The sequence below is a fragment of the Hyperolius riggenbachi genome, chromosome 10 (assembly GCF_040937935.1).
Source record: "Hyperolius riggenbachi isolate aHypRig1 chromosome 10, aHypRig1.pri, whole genome shotgun sequence".
NCBI lineage: Eukaryota > Metazoa > Chordata > Amphibia > Anura > Hyperoliidae > Hyperolius > Hyperolius riggenbachi.
Window position 1 is genome coordinate 286,279,056 of NC_090655.1, and position 24,326 is coordinate 286,303,381.

At 44.1% G+C, this 24,326-nt stretch overlaps 1 pseudogene; it reads left to right on the plus strand.

Annotated features, from left to right (window-relative positions):
* LOC137537276 (zinc finger protein 850-like) overlaps positions 1 to 24,326 on the plus strand; it is a 90,487-nt pseudogene that overhangs the window by 13,061 nt on the left and 53,100 nt on the right.

Genomic DNA, 24,326 nt, shown 5'->3' on the forward strand with positions numbered 1-24,326 from the left:
GCTTGTCCCGCCCCTATCCCCGGGGACCCCGCCTCCTCCCTCTCAGGGAGACAGCCAGGCCGGTGAATGGGGCACAGACACAGAAACGACGGCTCGTCCCGCCCCTATCCCCGGGGAAACGTCACTGGAAGTTGTTGGTGAAGACAGAGGAGCCGGAGATCGCTGCCCGGGGAGCCATTCACACATTGACACCTCATTCTGCTCTCTACCTGGTGGAGGGACGCAGGGCTGTGGAGTCGGAGTCGGGGCAATTTTGGGTGCCTGGAGTCGGAGTCGGGAAAAAATGCACCGACTCCGACCCCTTAATGAATTTAAAATGTAATTAAAATAGAAAATATGGTAAAATGTTCTATTTTTCAGATAATAGTCATTAAAAATAATGTATATATACAGTATATATACAGTAATAGCTGTGCTTAGTCCACAAAAATGAAATAAACCAATCAAAATTAATTACTTGTGCTGCTTCAATAAAGCAGTCCCCGTAGTTTTAAGGTCAGATATACACATCTGATTGTGACTGTATATATGATGTGTACACAGGAATCTCTTATATATACTAAATAACATCTATGCTGTAAGTATAAAGCCTGATGTGTAGCCGTGTCACTAATAGAGATGGGCAATGAGATGGAAATAATTCTGCATTGATTCTTATTTATGCAAATGTACGCACTCTCTTTGCTCATGAAATCAAATAATTTGATATGTTGTTAAAATTTGGTTTGGTGACTACGAATTAAATGGTACCTGAGAAGGATGAAAAGAAAATTCAACCAGTCAGCGCAGTCCGGCCGCATGCCGCTTCCACAGCCAGGCGCGTTCTGCACCTGCGCAACAGTGCTGCGCAGGTATAGTACGCTCCCGGTGGCGGAGTGTGTGCTTGCGCACTTTGCCAGACTGGCTCAAGTACCTGGACTCATAGCAGAAGATCCAGGTGGCGGAGGGGGACAGCGAGGGACTGATTAGCCTGAAGGGGGCTGGAGGAAGCCCCAGGTATGTATAAAACTTTAATTTCATCTGTCTCAGTATGTCTAACCCTAAATACATAAATGCCTTTAAAGAACACATGCAGAACTTCTTTACCACTAACAACACTCCAGATACTGACCAAGCCACTATATGGTCAGCACATAAGGCCTACATGAGAGGCCTATACCTCCAACAAAGCTCTAGAAAGAAAGACAGAAATTATATTTAAAGTGAACCTCCGGACTAAAAATCGACTCAGCAGCACTGAAAAGGCTTGGTGTTTCTTTAACAGTTTCACAGCATCAGAACTTTTTTTCTCTTATACAAGCCTCATTTTTAGCTGTACAGAAGAAAACTGCCCGGGCTTTTTTCCCCTGATGCTGTGCAAAGCATGATGGGATTTCTGATGTTGTTGTTCTCGTTCTGCTGTTTTGGTGCAATTTTTTTTTTTACATTTTGAATTTGACATTTGAAGCCTACCGTGTGCAGCTGGGAGGGGTAATCAGGACACAGGACAGTTAGAACTGTGTCTCCTGCTCCTTGTCACCTCCTTTCAACCAAAAAGATGGCTGCCCCATGACAAAGATGGCAGCCCCCATGAATCACAAACATTTGCCTGTTCTTTTAAAACAGGGTGGTATAAGAGATTATATTACCTATCTATTCTAATTAACATAACTAATGTAACTTGATGACAGTATGTTTGTTTAGGCTGAAGTTCCCCTTTAAGCCTTCTTACCCAGATCCAAACTTTAGAAAAAGCACATAAACAAACATCAGATCCAACCATATATAATAGGTTGTTTTATCTCAGGCAAGAGTTGGAAAACTTTCTCCTATACCAATATGAGGCAAATCTACGGAAAACTAACTCCCTCAAGTATTCCCAAAACAACAAAGCGGGGAAATTTCTAGCGAATGCAATAAAACATAGAAATTCTAAATCTATGATACACGCAATCATTTACCCAACTACTAAATCAAACATAATGAACCCCAAGCACATAGCCAATGCATTCGCTGAATACTATTCACAGTTATATAACCTACAAAGAGACCCGAACGCCATTCAACCCTCCCAGACAGCAATTCATGATTTTCGTAGCTCAATTGATCTACCGAAACTAAGATCAGAACAATTAGAAGAAATGAATATACCCTTCTCTCAAACTGAAGTTATTAAGGCGATCAGGTCCCTGAAACAAAATAAAGCACCTGGCCCAGATGGCTTTCTTACTGAGTACTTTATCACATATGCCCACACACTAACCCCAATATTAACTGATCTCTTTATCGCCTTTATGACAAACACCCCTATACCCAAAGAATACCTGCAGGCAACAATAACCGTAATCCCTAAAGCGGAGAAAGATCATTAAAGAGAATCTGTATTGTTAAAATCACACAAAAGTAAACATACCAGTGCGTTAGGGGACATCTCCTATTACCCTCTGTCACAATTTCGCCGCTCCTCGCCGCATTAAAAGTGGTTAACAACAGTTTTAAAAAGTTTGTTTATAAACAAACAAAATGGCCACCAAAACAGGAAGTAGGTTGATGTACAGTATGTCCACACATAGAAAATACATCCATACACAAGCAGGCTGTATACAGCATTCCTTTTGAATCTCAAGAGATCATTTGTGTGTTTCTTTCCCCATGTTCTCGTGCACTGAAGTTTCAGGCTGCTTGTTTCTTCCTGCAAACAGCTTTGCCCTTGTCTGTAATTCTTCAGTATGTGAAAGCCCAGCCAGCTCAGAGGACGATTTATCCAGCTTGTAAAAGATAAGAGAGAAGAGAGAAGCTGCTCTAATCCTACATAACACACAGGCAGTGTGCATAGAGGGGCCTGGAAGGGGGAGTTCATAGCAGAACCACAACACTGAAGAACTTGGCAGCCTTCCATACACCGGCCGACAAGTCTGACAGGGGAAAGATGCATTGATTTATTACAGAGACTGTGATAGCAGAAAGTGCTGCAGTAAGCCAGAACACATTAGAATAGCTTTTGGAACTTGTAGGATGATAAAAAACAGGATGCAATTTTTGTTACGGAGTCTCTTTAATATCCCCATAACTATAGACCAATTTCTCTATTAAATTCAGACATAAAGCTCTAAGCCAAACTGATTGCAAACCGACTAATGCAAATTACGCCAGGTCTACTATTGCCAGATCAAGTAGGATTTACAGGCAGGCAGGGAGGTTTCAGATCTTACAAGGCGCATGCTGAATGTGTTGAGACACTTGGAGCTCTCTCCAACGCCTTCTCTGCTTCTTACATTGGGTGCGGAGAAGGCATTCCACAGAGTACATTGGGGCTTCCTAAGGGCAACCCTTACCAAATTTGGGTTTCAGGGGCCAATTTTAAACGCCATTATGGCACTGTATGCAAATCCCTCAGCAAAAGTAAATGCGACCGGCTTTTTATCTGGTGCTTTTGATAGATCCAACGGCACCCACCAGGGATGCCCATTATCCCCTATTATATTTGTTCTTCTTATGGAGACATTAGCGCAAAAAATCCGTTCCACTCCCGAAATTCCAGGGATAACCATAGGAGGGAAAACCCATGTAATCAGTCTATTTGCAGACGATATAGCCTTATCTCTCTCAAACCCCCATATTTCATTAGATTACCTACTCTCGGTGATAACAAAATTCTCTGAAGCATCCTTCTACAAACTAATCCATACTAAATCATTCATCCTAGGATTAAATATCCCACCAAAGCTTAAAGAATCTATATCTCGAAAGTTTATTTTCCCTTGGGCAGACCTGGCGGTGCAATACTTGGGGTATCCATTGAACAGCAAGAGCTTCAGATCTTTTCGAATATAATTTTGTCCCGCTATTAACAAAACTCAAAAATGAAGCCCAAACCCTCAATAAATTCTCACTATCCTGGTCAGGAAGACTAGCATCTTTCAAGATGTTTCTACTTCCTAAAATATTGTATCTACTCTGTACCTTACCAATACCTATTAAAAATTCATTTTTTATAGAAACAAAGAAAATTATAAATAACTTTGTCTGGGCAGGACGGAAGCCTAGGATTGCGTACAATACTATGACATTACACACAAAAAAAGGGAGGAGCAGGACTCCCAAATATTTGGGCTTACTACCATGCTTGTAATCTTGAATTCGCCAAATTGTGGTGGTCCAAAAGTAAAGATAAGAGATGGGTTACAATGGAACAAGATATATTAGCAATGTGTTCAAGAGATTTACTCTCAAGCATGATGCTAGGGTACAAGCCACCTAGGCATACCTTCCAATGGAACAAGATATATTAGCAATGTGTCCAAGAGACTTACTCTCCAGCATGAAGCTAGGGTACAAGCCACCTAGGCATACCTTCCAATGGAACAAGATATATTAGCAATGTGTCCAAGAGACTTACTCTCCAGCATGAAGCTAGGATACAAGCCACCTAGGCATACCTTCCAATGGAACAAGATATATTAGCAATGTGTCCAAGAGACTTACTCTCCAGCATGAAGCTAGGGTACAAGCCACCTAGGCATACCTTCCCGACTATCTCAGCAACACTATTGTCATGGGAACTTTTCTTGAAGCACCCCCCCCCCCCCCATGAGGGCTTATATGTAACACCCAGAATTCCTCTAACAGCCATGCAAGTCATGATTCCTGATTTGAATTTAAAACAGTTCAAGGCAGCAGGTATTATAAACCTAAATTATATACTAGATGGGATTAAGATTAAAACATTCGCTGAACTCAAAAGCCGGTACAACATAGCAGAGAATGCATTATTTACGTACTAGAAGATCGCTAGCTTTCTAAGAACAAAAAACATAAGCCTCCCACAAATAGCTAGTCAGATCTTGACCATGCTCAACTCAGCTACACCTCCATTGGGGAGTATAGCCACCTGTTACGAGGAACTCCTAACATATAATGTATCACCCATTAGTAAATATGTTCAAATTTGAGCATAGGACCTCAATATTAACCGGTTCAGCACCGCAGTGCAGAAAATCTCATGCATCCGAGCAGTGTTCACCTCCCATTCATTCGCCTATAACTTTATTGCTACTTATTACAATGAATTGATCTAGATCTTGTTTTTTCCACCACTAATTGGGCTTTCTTTGGGTGCTACATTTTGCTAAGAATTATTTTTTTCTAAATCAAGCTACATTTTGCTAAGAATTATTTTTTTCTAAATCAATTTTAACAGGAAGATTAAGAAAGAAATGAAAAAAATTCATTACTTCTCAGTTTTTGGCCATTGTAGTTTGAAATTAATATAAGCTACTGTAATTAAAACTCATGTATTTTATTTGCCCATCTGTCCCGGGTATTACACCGTTTAAACGATGTCCCTATCACAATTTATGGTGGCGATATTTTATTTAGAAATAAAGGTGCATTTTTTCAATTTACGTCCATCATTATTTATAAGCTTATAATTTTAAATAATATAATAACATATTTTCTTGACATGCATATTTAAAATGTTCAGACCCTTGGGTAACTATTTTTGTTGTTTTTGTTTTTTTTTAATTGTATTTTTTTTTTTTTTAATAAAAAAAAAATGTATGTGGGTAATTTTTGGTGCGGGAGGGAAACTGCTAATTTTAAATGTAAAATAATATTTTTTTTTATAAAAAATGTATGTGGGTGCAGTTTACTATTTGGCCACAAGATGGCCACAGTGAACGATCTCGCATCCAGGAACTAAAATGCTGGGGAGAAGTTTCCTGGGGGCAGAAATACCGCGCTCTCTGGAGAGAAAGCGTCGGTATTTCTGCGGGGAAATTAGATTGGTGAATGGGAATTATATTCCCATTCACTCATCGGGGGGCAAGCGGCGGGCAGCGGGGGCGCGCCAGATCGCGCTCACCAGCCAGCGGCAGCAGCAGTGCCTATCTGGATGAGGAAGCTCGTCCAGATAGGCCGAACTGCTTAATCTGTCCGTACCCCAAATAATCACATCTACTAAAATACTATCAAAAATGTCCAAATGCAATTCCCACTGGTAACAATATATAAAAATCCTTACAAGGTGGTATCTTACCCCGAGAAAGCTAGCAACCTTTCCTGATAATACCTCTGCAATTTGCTGGAATTGCTTATTGCATACAGGCACCATGATTCATATGATGTGGGAATGTCACTACGTAGCAGCTCTTTGGAAATATGTTCAAAATGACATCAGACAAAATCTCATCCCAAATTTCAATCTAACACCGCAACTAGCGATTTTACTCATCAGAATTGACAAGACTGATCTTACTTTTCGCAAACAGATCACGCATCTAATTATGGCAACGCTATGCACTATTTCGAATAACTGGAAATCTGCTGATGCGTATGACCTTCCCAACCTGTTAGCAACGCACAAACGTAATATGCTATTAGAGGAATATCTGAGCCCCATAATAGCCTCTGAATAGACGCAACTAAATGAAGTGGTGAAGTCACTACAGACATCGACGAACCTGTTGAGCCCATATTAAAGGATACTCAAAATATTAAGGGTGAAATAAAAGATGCTAAATAGATACGTTGTTTTGCTTTGTTTTCTATGTTATAGTTAAGTTATAATATTCTTAAGTTTGTATTGAATCCCACTGGATATAGCATCCATAAGCCTGCTACTAATAGTTGTAGTGCAAGCAGGAAGATTAGTACCGATGCACCAGCTCTCGATTGATTGGTCTAAGCACCACTGCTTCAGTCCAACAGAACAGTGGGAGGGTGATCTGTGGCCAACCAGCCTATATGGTTTTATGAATGGCTGACTAGGATCCCAGCTCCCATTGTGCATTTATCAAAGGATACTAATAATGATATAATAGCTTATATATCTCTGCACGGGTGATAAACTAGCTATATTCTATCGTTGATGAATGATCTACTGTTTACTGTTAGCGTTTATATATACCTTGTTCAGTCTCTATGTACAAATACATCCTAGTTGTACAAACCGTTATGATGTGTATTATACAAGATGTCATTGTACTATAATCCTGATGTATATCATAATACAAACCAATAAAAATTTTATTGAAAAAAAATGTCATCTGTCTCAGGTTTACTTTGTTACACAGTAGTACTATACTCTACATATGCACTCCCCACAGAGCTGCAGGGAATCCACTGAGAATGTTATGCACATTGAGCACAGAGGTGTTGTCTATCACCCATAAACCTAGTTCAGATTGTGCATGAAGAATGTGTAATAGAGGAAGAATCTCCTCATTCCCCTGCAGAGTACCTGCACATCACTCTTACATGTACCCACAGTTACACTGCCTAGGGCCTGATCCATGCTCAGATTCTGCATGAAGAATGTGTAACAGAGGAAGAATCCCCTCATTCCCCTGCAGAGTACCTGCACATCACTCCTACATGTACCCACAGTTACATTGCCTATGGCCTGATCCATGTTCAGATTGTGCATGAAGAATGTGTAATAGAGGAAGAATCGCCTCATTCTCCTGCAGAGTACCTGCACATCACTCCTACATGTACCCACAGTCACATTGCCTAGGGCCTGATCCATGCTCAGATTGTGCATGAAGAATGTGTAACAGAGGAAGAATCCCCTCATTCCCCTGCAGAGTACCTGCACATCACTCCTACATGTACCCACAGTTACATTGCCTATGGCCTGATCCATGTTCAGATTGTGCATGAAGAATGTGTAATAGAGGAAGAATCGCCTCATTCTCCTGCAGAGTACCTGCACATCACTCTTACATGTACCCACCGTTACATTGCCTAGGGCCTGATAGATGTTTTTTGTTCCGGCCTGTACCTTTTACAAGTACTCTTACCAAGGACTAGTTTTAGTCTATGACTAAAGGGAATAAATATGGCAGTCTCCACATCCTTCTCACTTCAGTTGTCTTTTAAAATTCCTAAGCGTTGGCAGTTAACCCCCTTGCCGGTCCAATTCCTGCGGCAAGGGTGCAGCACAGCACTTTTAAAAAAAAATATTTTTTTTAAAATCATGTAGCGAGCCCAGGGCTCGCTACATGATAGCCACTGAGCAGCAGCATCCCCCCACCCACTCCGATCGCCTCCGGCGATCAGAGTAAGCAGGAAATCCCGTTCAGAACGGGATTTCCTGCTGGGCTTCCCCGGTCGCCATGGCCAGGATGGCGTCACCGACGTCATGGACGTCAGAAGGAATCCCGATCCACCCCTCGGCGCTGCCTGGCACTGATTGGCCAGGCTGCGCAAGGGGTCTGAAGGGGGGGGCGGCGGGTAGCGGCGAATCGGCGGCGATCGAGAAATACACGCAGCTAGCAAAGTGCTAGCTGTGAGCAATAAAAAAAAAAATTAAAAATCCGCCCAGCGGGGCCTGAGAAATCCTCCTACGCAGGTTACCCCGAGCTGAGCTCAGGATAACCGGCAAGGAGGTTAAGAGATGAATTTCATGTTACATACTTTCAATCAACAAGATTGTAATATGCAAATTAGAGGAGGCTGAGTCAGTGGAATCCTAAACTGAGGAGTCGGTGGATTTTTGTACCGACTCCACAGCCCTGGAGGGACGGACAGACAGTCAGTGACAACTACTACTGCCATTACTGTGGTCCCCAGTCTGCCTGTCCAGTGTGTGCTGCTGCCTGGTGGGGGGGTGACAGTGACTGACACTGAAAACGAAACCGTGCTGCTGCTGGCTGGTCATTTTCTAGCAATCGCCCAACTACTGGCTGCTTCACTCAGTTATTTCACTCATCCCCCCGAGCAGTGTATAGATAGGAAGTCAGCTAGATATATGTAACACACCTTCTCATTCAAACAGTTTTGTTTATTTTCATGACTATGAACATTGTAGATTCACACTGAAGGCATCCAAACTATGAATTAACACATGTGGAAGTATAGTACATAACCAAAAAGTGTGAAACAACTGAAAATAGGTCATATTCTAGGTTCTTCAAAGTAGCCACCTTTTGCTTTGATTACTGCTTTGCACACTCTTGGCATTCTCTTGATGAGCTTCAAGAGTACCTGAAATGGTTTTCACTTCACAGGTGTGCCCTGTCAGGTTTAATAAGTGGGATTTCTTGCCTTACAAATGGGGTTGGGACCATCAGTTGCCTTGTGGAGAAGTCAGGTGGATACACAGCTGATTGTCCTACTGAATAGACTGTTAGAATTTGTATTATGGCAAAAACAACAGAGTCCCAATAGTGGTCACCTACAACCCAAGATTAAAGACACTGAGGAAGATATCGAAACCCCTGCAACCGATACTTCACAAAGACAAACGCCTGAAGGATGTTTTTCCTGATTTACCAATGCTTGCTTTCAGACAACCTCCCAATTTGAGACAAATGATTATCAGAAGTGCATTATCTACACCAGAAACTCCAGGCACATTACCCTGTAATAGCACAAGGTGTGAGACCTGCCCTTATATCTTGTGCACAAGCCAAATACAAATACCAAACTCACAGAAATATCATCCTGCGAGTCATCCAATGTTGTATACATGATACGCTGCATGAAATGCCCCTCAAGAGGAATCTATATAGCAGAAACAGGACAAAAACTGCACACAAGAATGAACCATCACCGCTTTAAAATTAATGAGGGTAAAATGGACACACCAGTGGCCCAACACTTCTGTGAACCAGGACACAGCATGCAATATCTAAAAGTACTTATTCTTAAGGGTAACTTCAAAAATGAACAAGCAAGAAAGATTTCTGACTACAAATTTATGAATATGTTTAAGAAATTAACAGAAGGTTTAAATTGTGGAATGGGATTCATGACTCCATGATTGACTTGGCTTCACTATCTTCAGAAACCTGCTAGATTTCATGTTTGCTTGCATAAGCTCACTGGCTCCACCCTGCTGATCACCTGACATCTAACTGCTAAACAGCAACCAACACAACTGCCATCTTCATGTTTGCTATTTCCCTGCATCAGCGTTTTACTACAGCTAACATCTAGAAATATGCCTGAAGAAGGGGACTAGATCCCAGAAAGCTTGCTTTATTTAACTTTATCAGTTAGCCATTAAAAGGTGTTACTTTTACAAGACTTTGTTTTTTTCTACCTACATATATTATGGCAAGAAAAAAAGCAGCTAAGTAAAGAAAAACGAGTGGCCATCATTACTTTAAGAAATGAAGGTCAGTCAGTCCGAAAAATTGGGTGGGGGGGTCATCAGGTGCTGATGAAGCGCCATAGACATATGGCATGAAACAGCTGTAGACCCCCCACCCACTTGTACTACTCTCCTATGCATGTACTGTAGCCTACTACTTTTTATATTTGTGGAAATAAAATGAAGATACTTTGCATTGGATGTGTGTGCCCAACTATCTTTTCATTAAATGATATAACCATGTGCCATATAATATATGCTGCCACCATGCACCTCATATATAACAGCAGGTATGATGCCGCCCACACTACAAGTCCCGACATCATGTCCGCACAGAGCAATTTCAGGTATCGTGTCCTTCACATTGCAGCATCAGATTGTCAGGCAATGCGGTCTTCATTTCAGAATACTTTCCCACAAATCTGGGATATGTAAATGTGACCCCACCTGTTAGGATAGCTGTGGCCTGGAGGGGGTATAGCATGGTAGCAGCACACACATTTATCCTCTGCACATCCATGATGTCCCCTCCCACCACATCATGGGGGGAAATGCTGCCTTATGGTGTGTGTGGGCTGTCATGGCCACGCCCATTTCTCACTGCAGCGCTCTCACTTCCTTTCCCTACAAGCTCCCACAATGCACTTAGCATGTGTCAGGGGCCTGAACGGAGAAACAGGGTTTGACCACAGTTTGCAGCATACAGACACTGGAACCAGGAATTAAGGTGCAAAAATAATGTTTTATTGCAAATGCAATAGTGCAAGCATACATACAAGCGTGAATGTAAATACCATACCACATATGCACAGCACACAATATATACACAAATAACCCGGGAAGCAGTGACAAAATATATATATATATATAACACCTAACTATCTAACTATCTATTTACAAGCGGTGTGCACGAGATATATATGTACAAGCAATGATATACAACAACGCGGTATCAAAAGGAGCAGGCAAAGACAGGTCAAAACGGAATAAAGTCAGCAACAGGTAATCAGATACATACAAGGTACAGAGGAGTAAGCATAAGCAGAGTCAGGACAAGCAGAGGTTCAGTAGCAGATAATCAGATCACAGGGCAGGGTACAAGAAACCAGGTATCAGGAACAGGGGTGACCAGAGACTCAGACCTGTAACAAGGAAGTTCTGGCAATGACTTGCAGGAAGAGGCAGACTTATATAGTCCATGTAATAGGAAGCAGCTGGTGGTAATTGATCAGAGACATATTAGAGGCCTCTGCAGGCCATACAAAGAACTGCAAGTCCTTAAATGTAATGATAAGCCACCTGCTGGTGGATAGTGGAAGTCCAGGGCAGTCCAACTCAATACCACCACCAGCAGGCAGGAGATGATACAACATGAATCGTAACAGTACCCCCCCTGAAGGAGCGGCCTCAGGACGCTCCACAGTGTCTTTAGAAAATGTCCGCCAGGGTCCCACAAGAAGGCAGACAACCCACACATTGGCCAGGTGGGTCGCAGAGGCCAAGCTTGGGCGGGCAGGGAGGGAAAACACTTTGAAAACTTGGTCTTTGAATGTTGTAACATAAGCTGTAAACGTCCAGGCAGAATGGCAAGTTGGATAAAAGACTGTACAACATCAGGCAGGACCCAGAAAGCAGCAACAAATACAGGAGGCAGTAAAAGGCAAACCTGGGTGGGCAGGGAGGGAAATAATGCCAACCAAATCCAGACCAGCATCTTTTGGACAAAGAGCAATGTAGAAAACAGGATCTCAGGAAACTGGAGGATATCAGGCAAGGTATCAGGCTGGACAGGAGACTGGCAGGCATAAGGCTTGGCGGGGGACTGAACAGGATCATTAGGCTGAGCAGGAGGCTGGACAGGATCATCAGGCTGAGCAGGAGGCTGGACAGGATCATCAGGCTGAGCAGGAAACTGGAGAGGATCACCAGACTGAGCAGGAAACTGGACAGGATCATCAGGCTGAGCAGGAGACTGGACAGGATCATCAGGCTGAGCAGGAAACTGGAGAGGATCACCAGACTGAGCAGGAAACTGGAGAGGATCAGGCTGAACGGAAAACTGGCAGGCACCAACAGGCCTGGCAGGAGACTGGCAGGCATCATCAGGCTGAGCAGGAGGCTGGACAGAATCATCAGGCTGAGCAGGAGACGGGACAGGATCATCAGACTGAGCGGGAAACTGGACAGGATCAGGCGGAACAATAGGTTGGCAGGTCTCAGACAGAGCAGGAAACTGGCAAACATCAGGCGATGCAGCAGGCTTGGTACCGACAGGGCAGACAGCAGTCCTGGAAGCATCAGGAGCGTTGGTAGCAGGAGTCTCTAGTGGCTGGGCAGCAGCAGAAGTCTGTGACAGCTGGACAGCAGCAGAAATCTGTGGAGGCTGGGCAGCAGCAAAAGTCTGTGACGGCTGGGCAGCAGCAAAAGTCTGTGACGGCTGGGCAGCAGCAAAAGTCTGTGACGGCTGGGCAGCAGCAAAAGTCTGTGACGGCTGGGCAGCAGATTGCATAACATCAGGTGAAACAGAAGGCAGGAAAACTTCAGACAGGTTAACAGGTTGGGAAGCTTCAGACAGGGCAACAGGCTCAGTAGTTTCAGGCAGGGCAACAGACTGTATAACTTCATGGATCTGGACCTTTGGCTTAGCATTTGGCTGGGCCGTTGGCTGAGCGCATGGCTGAACCATTGGCTGAGCACTTGACTGGACCTTTGGCTGAGACCCTGATACAGTTTGTGTGAGCTGGCACTGAGACTGTGCGGACTGGGCCTGTGCGAGCTGGAACTGAAACTGTGTGGACAAGATACTAGGTTCTGTAGGCTGTATACAGGTTTCTGTATCTTGAGGCAAAGTCTCTACCAGCAGAGGGCGAGATTCTGCAGACTGAGGGCTACATTCTGCAGGCTGGGTGCAGGTTTCTGCAGACTGGATGCAAACTTTTGCAAATTGGATCAAAGTCTCTGCAGGCTGGAAGTGAGGTTCTGCAGACTGAGGCAAAGTCCCTGCAGGCTGGAGGCAATATTCTGCAGACTGGGAACAGGGATCTGCAGACTGGATGCAAAGTTCTGCAGACTGTGAGCAGGATTCTGCAAGCTCTGCAGACTGTGAGCAGGATTCTGCAAGCTGTTTTGAAGTCTCTGTAGGTTGGAAATGAGGTTTTGCAGACTGAGCACAAGGCTCTGGAGACGGAGGCAAAGTCTCTGCAGGCTGGAGGCAAGGCTTTGTAGACAAACAAATGGCGGGACTGGATTCTGGAGCATACAAAGTCTGCAAGAGTTGTGAGAGGAAGGCAAGAGTCTGTATAACAAGTGTCACAGGAACATTAACTGGAGGCTGCACCAAACAGGAGTTGGATGGAGGCTGCACAGGAGGCGAGATGGCTGGAGGCTGCACAGGAGGCGAGATGGCTGGAGGCTGCACAGGAGGCGAGATGGCTGGAGGCTGCACAGGAGGCGAGATGACTGGAGGCTGCACAGGAAGCGAGATGACTGGAGGCTGCACAGGAAGCGAGATGACTGGAGGCTGCACAGGAAGCGAGATGACTGGAGGCTGCACAGGAAGCGAGATGACTGGAGGCTGCACAGGAAGCGAGATGACTGGAGGCTGCACAGGAAGCGAGATGACTGGAGGCTGCACAGGAAGCGAGATGGCTGGAGGCTGCACAGGAAGCGAGATGGCTGGAGGCTGCACAGGAGGCGAGATGGCTGGAGGCTGCACAGGAGGCGAGATGGCTGGAGGCTGCACAGGAGGCGAGATGGCTGGAGGCTGCACAGGAGGCGAGATGGCTGGAGGCTGCACAGGAGGCGAGATGGCTGGAGGCTGCACAGGAGGCGAGATGGCTGGAGGCTGCACAGGAGGCGAGATGGCTGGAGGCTGCACGGGAGGTGAGATGACTGGAGTAATGGAAGCTGTAGGAAAGTATTTGCGTCTGGTTTTGGTGACCACTCTGGAAACTGGAACAGCAGGTTCTCTTGGTATAACTGGACACTGCCAGGACCAAGGTGTGGATCTGATAGCATTTGTAATGTTGCTGATTTTACAGGTTTTTTAACTATTGCAGGTTCTGAGTTCTGGACACAAGAAGAGATACATGGAGAATGAGCAGAAGGAGGAGAGTGGAAACAGGAAGAAAGGATTTCACGCCAGGCAGTAATCAACATAGAAGCAAATTCACGCTTACAGAGCTTATGCAGCATCAATGACTCAGTTGCACGAACACAGGCAGACACATACAATTCCCCCTTCTCAAAGTAAGATTCATAAAACCCTTGTTTGTCTCTCTTTAAATAACCATATAAGTGATCAATCTGATCAGCGTTAAAAATGAAATCAAATTGTTTTGTAATGGGTGATTGGCATTTAAGCTGTTTAGTGGCTGTGGGCTGAGGATTCTGAATGTGACGGACATTCGGAGGGTTAACTGAAGAATTTATTACTTGCAGGACTTCTAAATAGGCAGCAATTAAGGCAGAAGCGGATTCATACTTGCAAAGCCTATGCGCAATCAATGTCTCAGTTGCACGTATACAGGAAGACACAAAACCTTCACTTTTGTCACAGTAATACTTAATAAATCCTTCTCTATCCTTTCTCAGAAAATCAAACAAATCATCAATCAGTTCAGAGTCAAAAATAAAATTAAATTCTTCTTTGCTGGGAGACTGACTTTGCAGCTGTTTAACTGCAGTGGACTGGGAGTGAGTGGCATTCAGAGGGTTAACAGGAGGTGTGCATAATGACAAGATTTCTGAATATGCATTGATCAAAGCATGGGCTGACTCAGGCTTACATTTTCTGTCAGACAACAGATTCTCGACTGCACATTTACACCCCCTTACAAACTCAAAGCTTTGTCTTTTATAGAATTCAAAAAAGGCATTTTTGTCTCTTTAAATAATTGAAATACATGTTCACTTGTTCTGAGGTAAAATCAACCTGAACTGGATTCACAACAGGTTGTGGAACCTGCAGAGATAATCTTCTGCCAAGCGTTTAACAGAAGGGAGGCTTTCCCATACTTGCATATTCCCTGAGTGATCAGGGACTGGAGGGAATCTATGCAAGCCTGCACGCTCTGTTTACCTTTGTTTGAGTAATGATCAAGAAAATATTCCCTGTCATCCTCAAACAAGTTAATCAGAGCTTCTATGGCATAATTGTCAAAAGGTGGATCATAATCACTGACTATACCTTGGTCAGAATCAGGTTGCATGCAAACATTTGTCATTTTGGGGTATGCAAGATCATTCCAGATCCTGGCTAAACTTTCAATATCTTGTGTACGAATTATTCCTAATTTGACATAACTATATGTCTGGCTAATCAACTGCTGCAATTCAACTTTAGAGAAATCAGCAAAATCTGCACGACACTCAGCTTCATCCTCATCAGCAAGCAATGCATAATAATCAATTTGTTGCAGATCCATTTTTGGACATAACAGCCAGGTATCAGTGTGCAGTATAGCTGCAGTGGTCAGTGTATATATGGCCAGAACTTACTGTCAGGGGCCTGAACGGAGAAACAGGGTTTGACCACAGTTTGCAGCATACAGACACTGGAACCAGGAATTAAGGTGCAAAAATAATGTTTTATTGCAAATGCAATAGTGCAGGCATACATACAAGCGTGAATGTAAATACCATACCACATATGCACAGCACACAATATATACACAAATAACCCGGGAAGCAGTGACAAAATATATATATATATAACACCTAACTATCTAACTATCTATTTACAAGCGGTGTGCACGAGATATATATGTACAAGCAATGATATACAACAACGCGGTATCAAAAGGAGCAGGCAAAGACAGGTCAAAACGGAATAAAGTCAGCAACAGGTAATCAGATACATACAAGGTACAGAGGAGTAAGCATAAGCAGAGTCAGGACAAGCAGAGGTTCAGTAGCAGATAATCAGATCACAGGGCAGGGTACAAGAAACCAGGTATCAGGAACAGGGGTGACCAGAGACTCAGACCTGTAATAAGGAAGTTCTGGCAATGACTTGCAGGAAGAGGCAGACTTATATAGTCCATGTAATAGGAAGCAGCTGGTGGTAATTGATCAGAGACATATTAGAGGCCTCTGCAGGCCATACAAAGAACTGCAAGTCCTTAAATGTAATGATAAGCCACCTGCTGGTGGATAGTGGAAGTCCAGGGCAGTCCAACTCAATACCACCACCAGCAGGCAGGAGATGACACAACATGAATCGTAACAGCATGCCAACCCCTTGAGAGAAATGGCCTCCAATGCTTTGTCATTTGGGGCCATGTGGGTACAATGGTATTTTTCCCTCCGCATTTGGAAAACCTCACAGTTTTGTTGCTTTTTTCTCACACCACATGCAATTCCTATTGCTGCTGTCAGCTGGCTGACGTGCAAAAAACTATAGGAATATTCAGCCGAAAACAACACCATTTTCCACAGACTCAAATGTGATGTCAGCTGACTGCATGCAAAATATCTGTATAAAACCGCGGTGACTCCAGTGTGATCCCTGCCGCACTGTAACAATGTGTGTGAAATGGAGCAGCGTGTTCTCCAGTGTGATCCCTGCCGCACTGTAACAATGTGTGTGAAATGGAGCAGCGTGTTCTCCAGTGTGATCCCTGCCGCACTGTAACAATGTGTGTGACATGGAGCAGCGTGTTCTCCAGTGTGATCCCTGCCGCACTGTAACAATGTGTGTGACATGGAGCAGCGTGTTCTCCAGTGTGATCCCTGCTGCACTGTAACAATGTGTGTGAAATGGAGCAGCATGTTCTCCAGTGTGATCCCTGCTGCACTGTAACAATGTGTGTGAAATGGAGCAGCATGTTCTCCAGTGTGATCCCTGCCGCACTGTAACAATGTGTGTGACATGGAGCAGCGTGTTCTCCAGTGTGATCCCTGCTGCACTGTAACAATGTGTGTGAAATGGAGCAGCGTGTTCTCCAGTGTGATCCCTGCCGCACTGTAACAATGTGTGTGAAATGGAGCAGCATGTTCTCCAGTGTGATCCCTGCTGCACTGTAACAATGTGTGTGAAATGGAACAGCATGTTCTCCAGTGTGATCCCTGCTGCACTGTAACAATGTGTGTGAAATGGAGCAGCATGTTCTCCAGTGTGATCCCTGCCGCACTGTAACAACATGTGTGAAATGGAGCAGCATGTTCTCCAGTGTGATCCCTGCTGCACTGTAACAATGTGTGTGAAATGGAACAGCATGTTCTCCAGTGTGATCCCTGCTGCACTGTAACAATGTGTGTGAAATGGAGCAGCATGTTCTCCAGTGTGATCCCTGCCGCACTGTAACAATGTGTGTGAAATGGAGCAGCATGGTCACACGTCTATGTATGTGTTTTACTGCCTGTTGTAAATAAAGTTGGTTGAAGTGAAATGTATATTTGTTTGGTTCGTATACACTGGGCGTGTGTGAGATGTGACATCATATGTGTGAGATATTAACCCCAACATGGCAGCCATGACTATTTGTGCAATAGTTATTGGCTGCTGTCCTGGCAGAACCACAAGCCATCGTGATTGCAATCCAAAACGGGATTGGACCATGTAGAAACGCTTTGGGGTTTCCTCTGTCAAAGGAAAAGGCTTCCCTAACAAATAGGTGTGAAGAGCTTCATTAGGCTTCATTTCTGCCCTCTCAGTGACAGAGAAGCATAATCTCAGCATGGGGCAGGCCTAAGACAGTGATAGGCAAACTTGTCTCTCCAGCTGTTAATGAACTACAAGTCCCACAATGCATTGCAGGAGTCTTACAGCCACAGTCATGACTGTAATTCCTTACCAGCTGGAGAGACATGTTTGCCTATCACTGGCCTAAGAGAAGAGCTTCCCGCAGACCCCATGTCACACCCATATGGGGCCTGGACTTGTAACACATAAAGGTACATTTCATATTTGCTGTATATGAAGAGGCGCCATGCTTCTGATCACCTGAAAATATATCACTGAATTGCTGGCATCAAGCTGGACCTGTGCATATCATTATTGTGTACATATCACAGCCAGAAACCACATTATTTCATCTCTTTGTAAGGGGACAGGCTAGGAAAGCCAAGTGTGATCTGATAATGATGTATGTTTAGTGGGTCAGGAATCTGCTACTATTGTGCATGCGTGATGAGCGATGCACAAAATATGACATATTAAGATATGAACATTTTCCCTCCAATATGGATGAGGAGGTTCAGCCTAAAGCAGGGGGCGGGACTTGTAAACCCGCCTCCCAAAGCAGATTCCTCAGAAGAGAATCCTGCCTAGCGGCATCAGGCCTCAGTTTTCCAACAAGCCAGGAACATCTGGAGCCAGCAGAAGACTCTTAAAGGACACTCGAAGTGAAAATAAAGTAATGAAATAAACAATTGTATCTATCTTCCTTCTCCTAAAAATGACTTTTTAAGATATTCCACAGTTTTCGTTTGTTTAAATCTACTTTTTAAGTTTGTACTGTTTTATTGTTTTTTGCTCAATGACACATTCATTGAAGTATGCCAGAGCTAAAATCTATGAACTATTGACCCTTTTTATCTCTTTCCTGCTCTCAGAAGCCACTTTCTGCTAGGAAAGTGTGTTATAGTTGTAATTTCTTATCAGTGAGGACACACTGTAGTCACTTCCTGTCTGAGTCAGGACCGAGTCAGCCACTTACATACCTGATATTTAACTTTTTCAGGCAGAGAAAGAAAAAAAGGAACACAGCATAGTTATTTGTGTGCTTCGCACTGTACATACCCATGTCTATCTCATCATGTCACATAAAGTTGAAGAGAAATCGAGAGCCCAATATGGTGTAGTATGTCAAAATTGATTGGGTAAATGAAATAGTGAGATGGTAATACTCACAAACACGGGTTACCACCTAGGTAACCACTCATTAGGCAGGTGAGGAGATTAGACCTGTCCTCACTCAGGATTAAGAAGTCGCTCTCCGTAGATAGGAAGAAAGGGGGTAGATCACCCCTCCACCTGGGGTGGACTCAAATATATTAGTAGGTGAACAGAGGCATCAGAAGGATAAAAGTACATAAAATCTTTTTAAAAATTGCTGGGAGGAAGTGGTGGACTCGCCTCCGTTAAAGCAGACACCAGGGACTGTAAATATATAGATATACACATTTATTGAAAATACCCCAAGGATGCAACGCGTTTCGCGGGCACAACCCACTTCTTCAGGCAATAAGCAGGGGATAAACAACTGTAAACAAAGGACAGAGGCATAGCTATAAATGTTGCCATAAAAAGATACAAATGGATTATTAGTTAGTGTAATAAGAATAGTACTTCAAAAATAGTGTTAAGTGATATGTTATAGTAGGGGGGTGATTGCAAGGAATGGGTCGGTGTAAACTACATAATGAGTATAGGGGAATGGACTAGATAACAGTGGTAAAAGGTAGTTAGTAAATCAGATTAAGTTGGCATCAAATTGACCGCATTAGGTATATTTCAGTAGAAGATAGGGAATGGAAAAAGTTGTAGCTGGCAAAAGGGAAAAAGGCATGCGTAGTGGTTAAAAATAAAGATAAAGTCTTACCAGCAATTCAGTTATAGCAAGCAGAGCACCTCTGTACTGTTGTGAGGTCGCTTGCTGCTTTAAATGTGTTAATGCTGGCAGCTCTGGCCTATCCAGAAGCTGCTTCGGTGTGGGTGGGTGGAGTCGGTGGCCATGGTGACAGAGGGTCCTCCAATCAGCTGCTGCCAGCTGTAAGGAGTACATTGGTGTGCATGTGGTCTTACATAACATGCATGCTTTCTCTGCATGCACATGGGAGTGTTTAAAGAGACACTGAAGCGAGACTAAATCTCGCTTCAGCTCTCATATATAGCAGGGGCATGTGTGCCCCTGCTAAAACGCCGCTATCCCGTGGCTGCACGAGGGTCCCTGACCCCCCAACCCACCCCCCGCATACCTTGGTCGCAGATTTGGTCGTGATTTATTGCTTCCTGGAGGCAGGGCTAACGGCTGCAGCCCTGCCTCCAGTCGCGTCTATCAGACGCGCATCGCCGCCTCTCCCCCGCCCCTCTCAGTGAAGGAAGACGGGGCGGGGGAGAGGCAGAGATATGCGCTGACAGACGCGCGTGGGGCAGGGCTGCAGCGGTTAGCCCTGCCCCAATGCGGAAGCGCTCCCCCGCATTACGGAGGGGATTTGGGGGGACAGGGACCCCCGTTAAGCCGCGGGATAGCGGCGTTTTAGCAGGGGCACACATGCCCCTGCTATATATGAGGTCTGAAGCGAGATCTATTCTCGCTTCAGACTCTCTTTAAAAAGGGAACATGGAGCACAGTGGTGTGTTTGTTGCCATCTAGTGGTTCAAAAGAACAAGTACAGTGAAAAGACTTCAATACATCATTGTATTAGAAGGATGATAATAATAGTCATAATGAAGATAATAATACACATCAGTAATAGAAGATAAGATATATAAAAAGGATTTTTTCCTAAAGCGGATAAAAGAGAGCGACCGAGATAAAAGCAAAACTATTGACAGGGATGGTTAGTGGATTTTTACCCTAACTTCGTTAAGGCCCTCCGGGGATAGGGTTCTTAATGTCTGTATCCAGAACATTTCGTGTTTTTTGAGGAGATCAAATGCATTCGGTTTTCTTGTATCCACTGAGTCAATCAGTGTAATATTAAATAGCAGTGGATTGCTGTTGTGATGGATGCTGAAGTGACGTGACACACTGTGAAGGGGAAATTGTTTCATGATATTTCTTTTATGTTGTCCGATTCTGCTGCGTACTAATTGGGTGGTTCTCCCCACATACTGGAGCCGGCACGGACAGGAGATGAGATAGATGACATATTTGGAGTCGCAAGTAAACCGTTTTTTCAAAGGGAAATTGCAGTTGGTACTGGTAGAAGAGAATGATACACTAGTGTTGATGAATTGGCAGGCTGTGCAGCGGGTCTTGTTACATGGAAAGCAGCCTGGTTCAAATGGTTCTGAATGAGTGGGCAGGGGCTGTGTGGGCGGACGCAGTTTACTGGGTGCAAGAATGTTGCGGAGATTGGGAGCTTTCCTATATGTGATGGATGGTGCTTTGGGTAATAGCGGTCTTAAGAAGGGGTCCTGCATCAGGATCTCCCATCTGTTGGTTAGAATGTCACGAATGTGCGAATGCTGGGCATTGTATTGAGTGATGAACCTTGGAGGGCCTGTGTTGTTAGGTAGTTTTGTATCAGTACTTGGGGGGTTGGGGCGTTTGGCTTTAAATTTAGCGTTTTTTTTATCAAGGTCTTAGGATATTGGCGGTCCGTGAATTTTTTAGTGAGGATATTGGATTGGATGTCATATTGTGATGGATCTGTGCAATTCCTGTAAATTCTCCTGAACTGACTGTATGGTGTATTGGTAATCCAGGGGTGATGATGGAAACTTTTGAAGTGAATGTAATTATTGGCATCGACCGGTTTGAAATTAGTTTTTGTTTTGATGTGATTCGATTCGATATATAGGGTAAAGTCAAGGTATTCCATGGAAGATGTGTGATGGTGGTATGTAAATTGTAACCCTGCTGTTGTGGAATTAAGATAATCCATAAAATGTGGGATGGTAGAAATGTCACCTTTCCAAATAAAAGGTAGGTCATCAATGTAACGTCTGTAAAATACTATATTATTGATAAACTGGTTGCCAGGGGAGAGTTTCATTTGTTCGAGGTAACCCATCATGAGATTAGCGTACGATGGGGCAAACGAACTCCCCATCGCCGTTCCGCTAATTTGATGGTAAACTTCTTCATTGAATGTGAAGATATTATTCTGAAGGATAAATTCAGTGCATTGTAGCAGAAACATTTGTTGTGTTGTAGGCATGGAGGGATTGGAGGCTAGGAAATATTGTAGTGCGCTGAGGCCGAATGGATGGGGGATGTTGGTGTAGAGGGCAGAAACGTCACATGTCAGCCAGACATAGGCTGCCAGGGAACATCCTGCAATAAACAAATGAGTTGCTGAGAATCTTTGAGGAATGATGGAAGGGACTGGACATGTGTTTGTAAATGTTGATCAAGGAATTTGGAGAGATTGCTGGTGATTTAGTTGACTCCTGAAATATTCGGTAGGCCAGGAGGTTTATGGAGATTTTTATGTATTTTGGGTAAATAATAAAAGTTCGGAGTGGTTGGTTGGGTGTTGATTATAAAATTCTTTTCATTTTTGGTGATGATGTTGGATAAAAAGGCATTATTGATAAAAGTTTTCAATGTGAGGTTAAGCGCGGGTGTTGGGTCTGATGTCAAGATTTCGTAATGTGTGGGGTTGTTGAGGAGTCTAGAAGCTTCGTCTAAGTAGTCGGACCGATTGAGTATGACAATGCCACCCCCTTTGTCGGCTGGTTTGATGATGAGATTATGATTTTTTTGTAAGGATTTAATAGCAGAGGTTTCGTTACGGTTGAGGTTGGAATTTAGTGGAGGTGGATTGTTGTGTAAAGTTTGTAGATCATTGAGTACCATGGAGTAGAATGTATCAATGAAGTGACCCTTGGAGGCCACTGGATAGAATCGTGATCTACCTTTCAGTTGTGTGGTAATATATTTTTCAGTGTTTAGTTCAGCTTGTGTAATGAATGAGATGGGTAGGGCGTCGTTGGTCGTGATTATGAGTGAGGGGGGGATCGGGGTCAGAGCTGGGTTTGAAAGATTTTATTGCAAAATGCCTTAAGATCGGCAAAGAGTTCAAAAGTGTTGATTTGGTTATTAGGACAGAAGGAAAGACCTTTCTCCAATACTGCCGTTTCATGTGCATTGAGGATATGGTCAGACAAATTGAAGATACATTTATTTTTAGGGGTCAGGGAGTTTTGTGTGATTGGGGTTTGCTTCTTTTTCCTTTTTCCTCTACTTCCTCTTTTTCTAGGTCTGGTAATTGGCGTTTTGATTTGTTCGGAGGCTGGAGATATACCTTCTCTGAACGGGGGCTCAGTAGTTGGGTGGTGAGGATGTTTTGTGACAAAGCTGAGGGGAGCTCTAAAAAAAGAGGAAGTTAGGGTGTTGTTAGCTGAATCATTGATAGATATAGGGTTGGTGGAAGGGGGCACGGGGAAAATATTGGTTGTGGTATTTTGTGTATGTGGACTGGTGGTATTGCTACTCGCCAGGGGAACGGAAATCATGTTTGTGGGTGATTTGGGGCTGGAATTGTCTGGCGGGCTCGGTGAGTCTGGATCTGAGTTGTAGATGCTGATCTGGGGTGCCCTGATGGGTGAGCTGGGGTGGCCTCTGGTGGTTTGGATGCCGTGGAATTTTTTTGTTCTGACTGGGTTAAATTTGTGGCAGTTTTTTGTAACGTTGCAGGTGGTCCGTTTGGGATGAAATTGAATCTAAGGCTAGTCTGTGTTTTAGAGATTTTCTTGCCGACACCAGTACGGGGGGTAGAGGTGACAGATTTTTAGGGATTGGTGGTTTTGGTGCGCTGGGTCTTGGGAGCAGTGATGATATAGAAACTATTGGGCGGTGGAGCTGTGCCTGTGAAAATGATATTTTTTGGGATGGTGTTGGTGATGGTATTGGGTAAGGGGATATTAGGTGGGGGGGGGGGTGCAGTGGAGGCTGGAGGTGTTGCTTGGACTTGGACTGGTGGTGGACCTAAGGGTGGAGGTGGAAAAGGTGGATATCTATATGGTGGTGGTGGGATGCTAAGTCTCATAGGTTAGCTAAGCTTACGCTGAGCATTGGGAAAGGGAGCGCAGACCGCGACCGGTTCCCGCCTCCCTGCCCCCGGGCCCAGCCCCCCCACCACCTGTCCCCCTAATGAGCCTTAGCATCCCACCACCACCGGTCACGGTGTCATTCATCTAACTAGACGAATATCACTTCGGCTGCGCAGCCAGGGCCGCGTGTGTCCTTGCTCACGATCGTGTCATCAGGACTAGTGTTGGGCGAACACCTAGATGTTCGGGTTCGCGAACGTTCGCCGAACATCGCCGCGATGTTCGGGTGTTCGCGCCGAACTCCGAACATAATGGAAGTCAATGGGGACCCGAACTTTCATGCTTTGTAAAGCTTCCTTACATGCTACATACCCCAAATTTGCAGGGTATGTGCACCTTGGGAGTGGGTACAAGAGGAAAAAAAAATATTTGAAAAAGAGCTTATAGTTTTTGAGAAAATTGATTGTAAAGTTTCAAAGGAAAAACTGTCTTTTAAATGCGGAAAATGTCATGTTTCTTTGCACAGGTAACATGCTTTTTGTCGCCATGCAGTCATAAATGTAATACAGAGAAGAG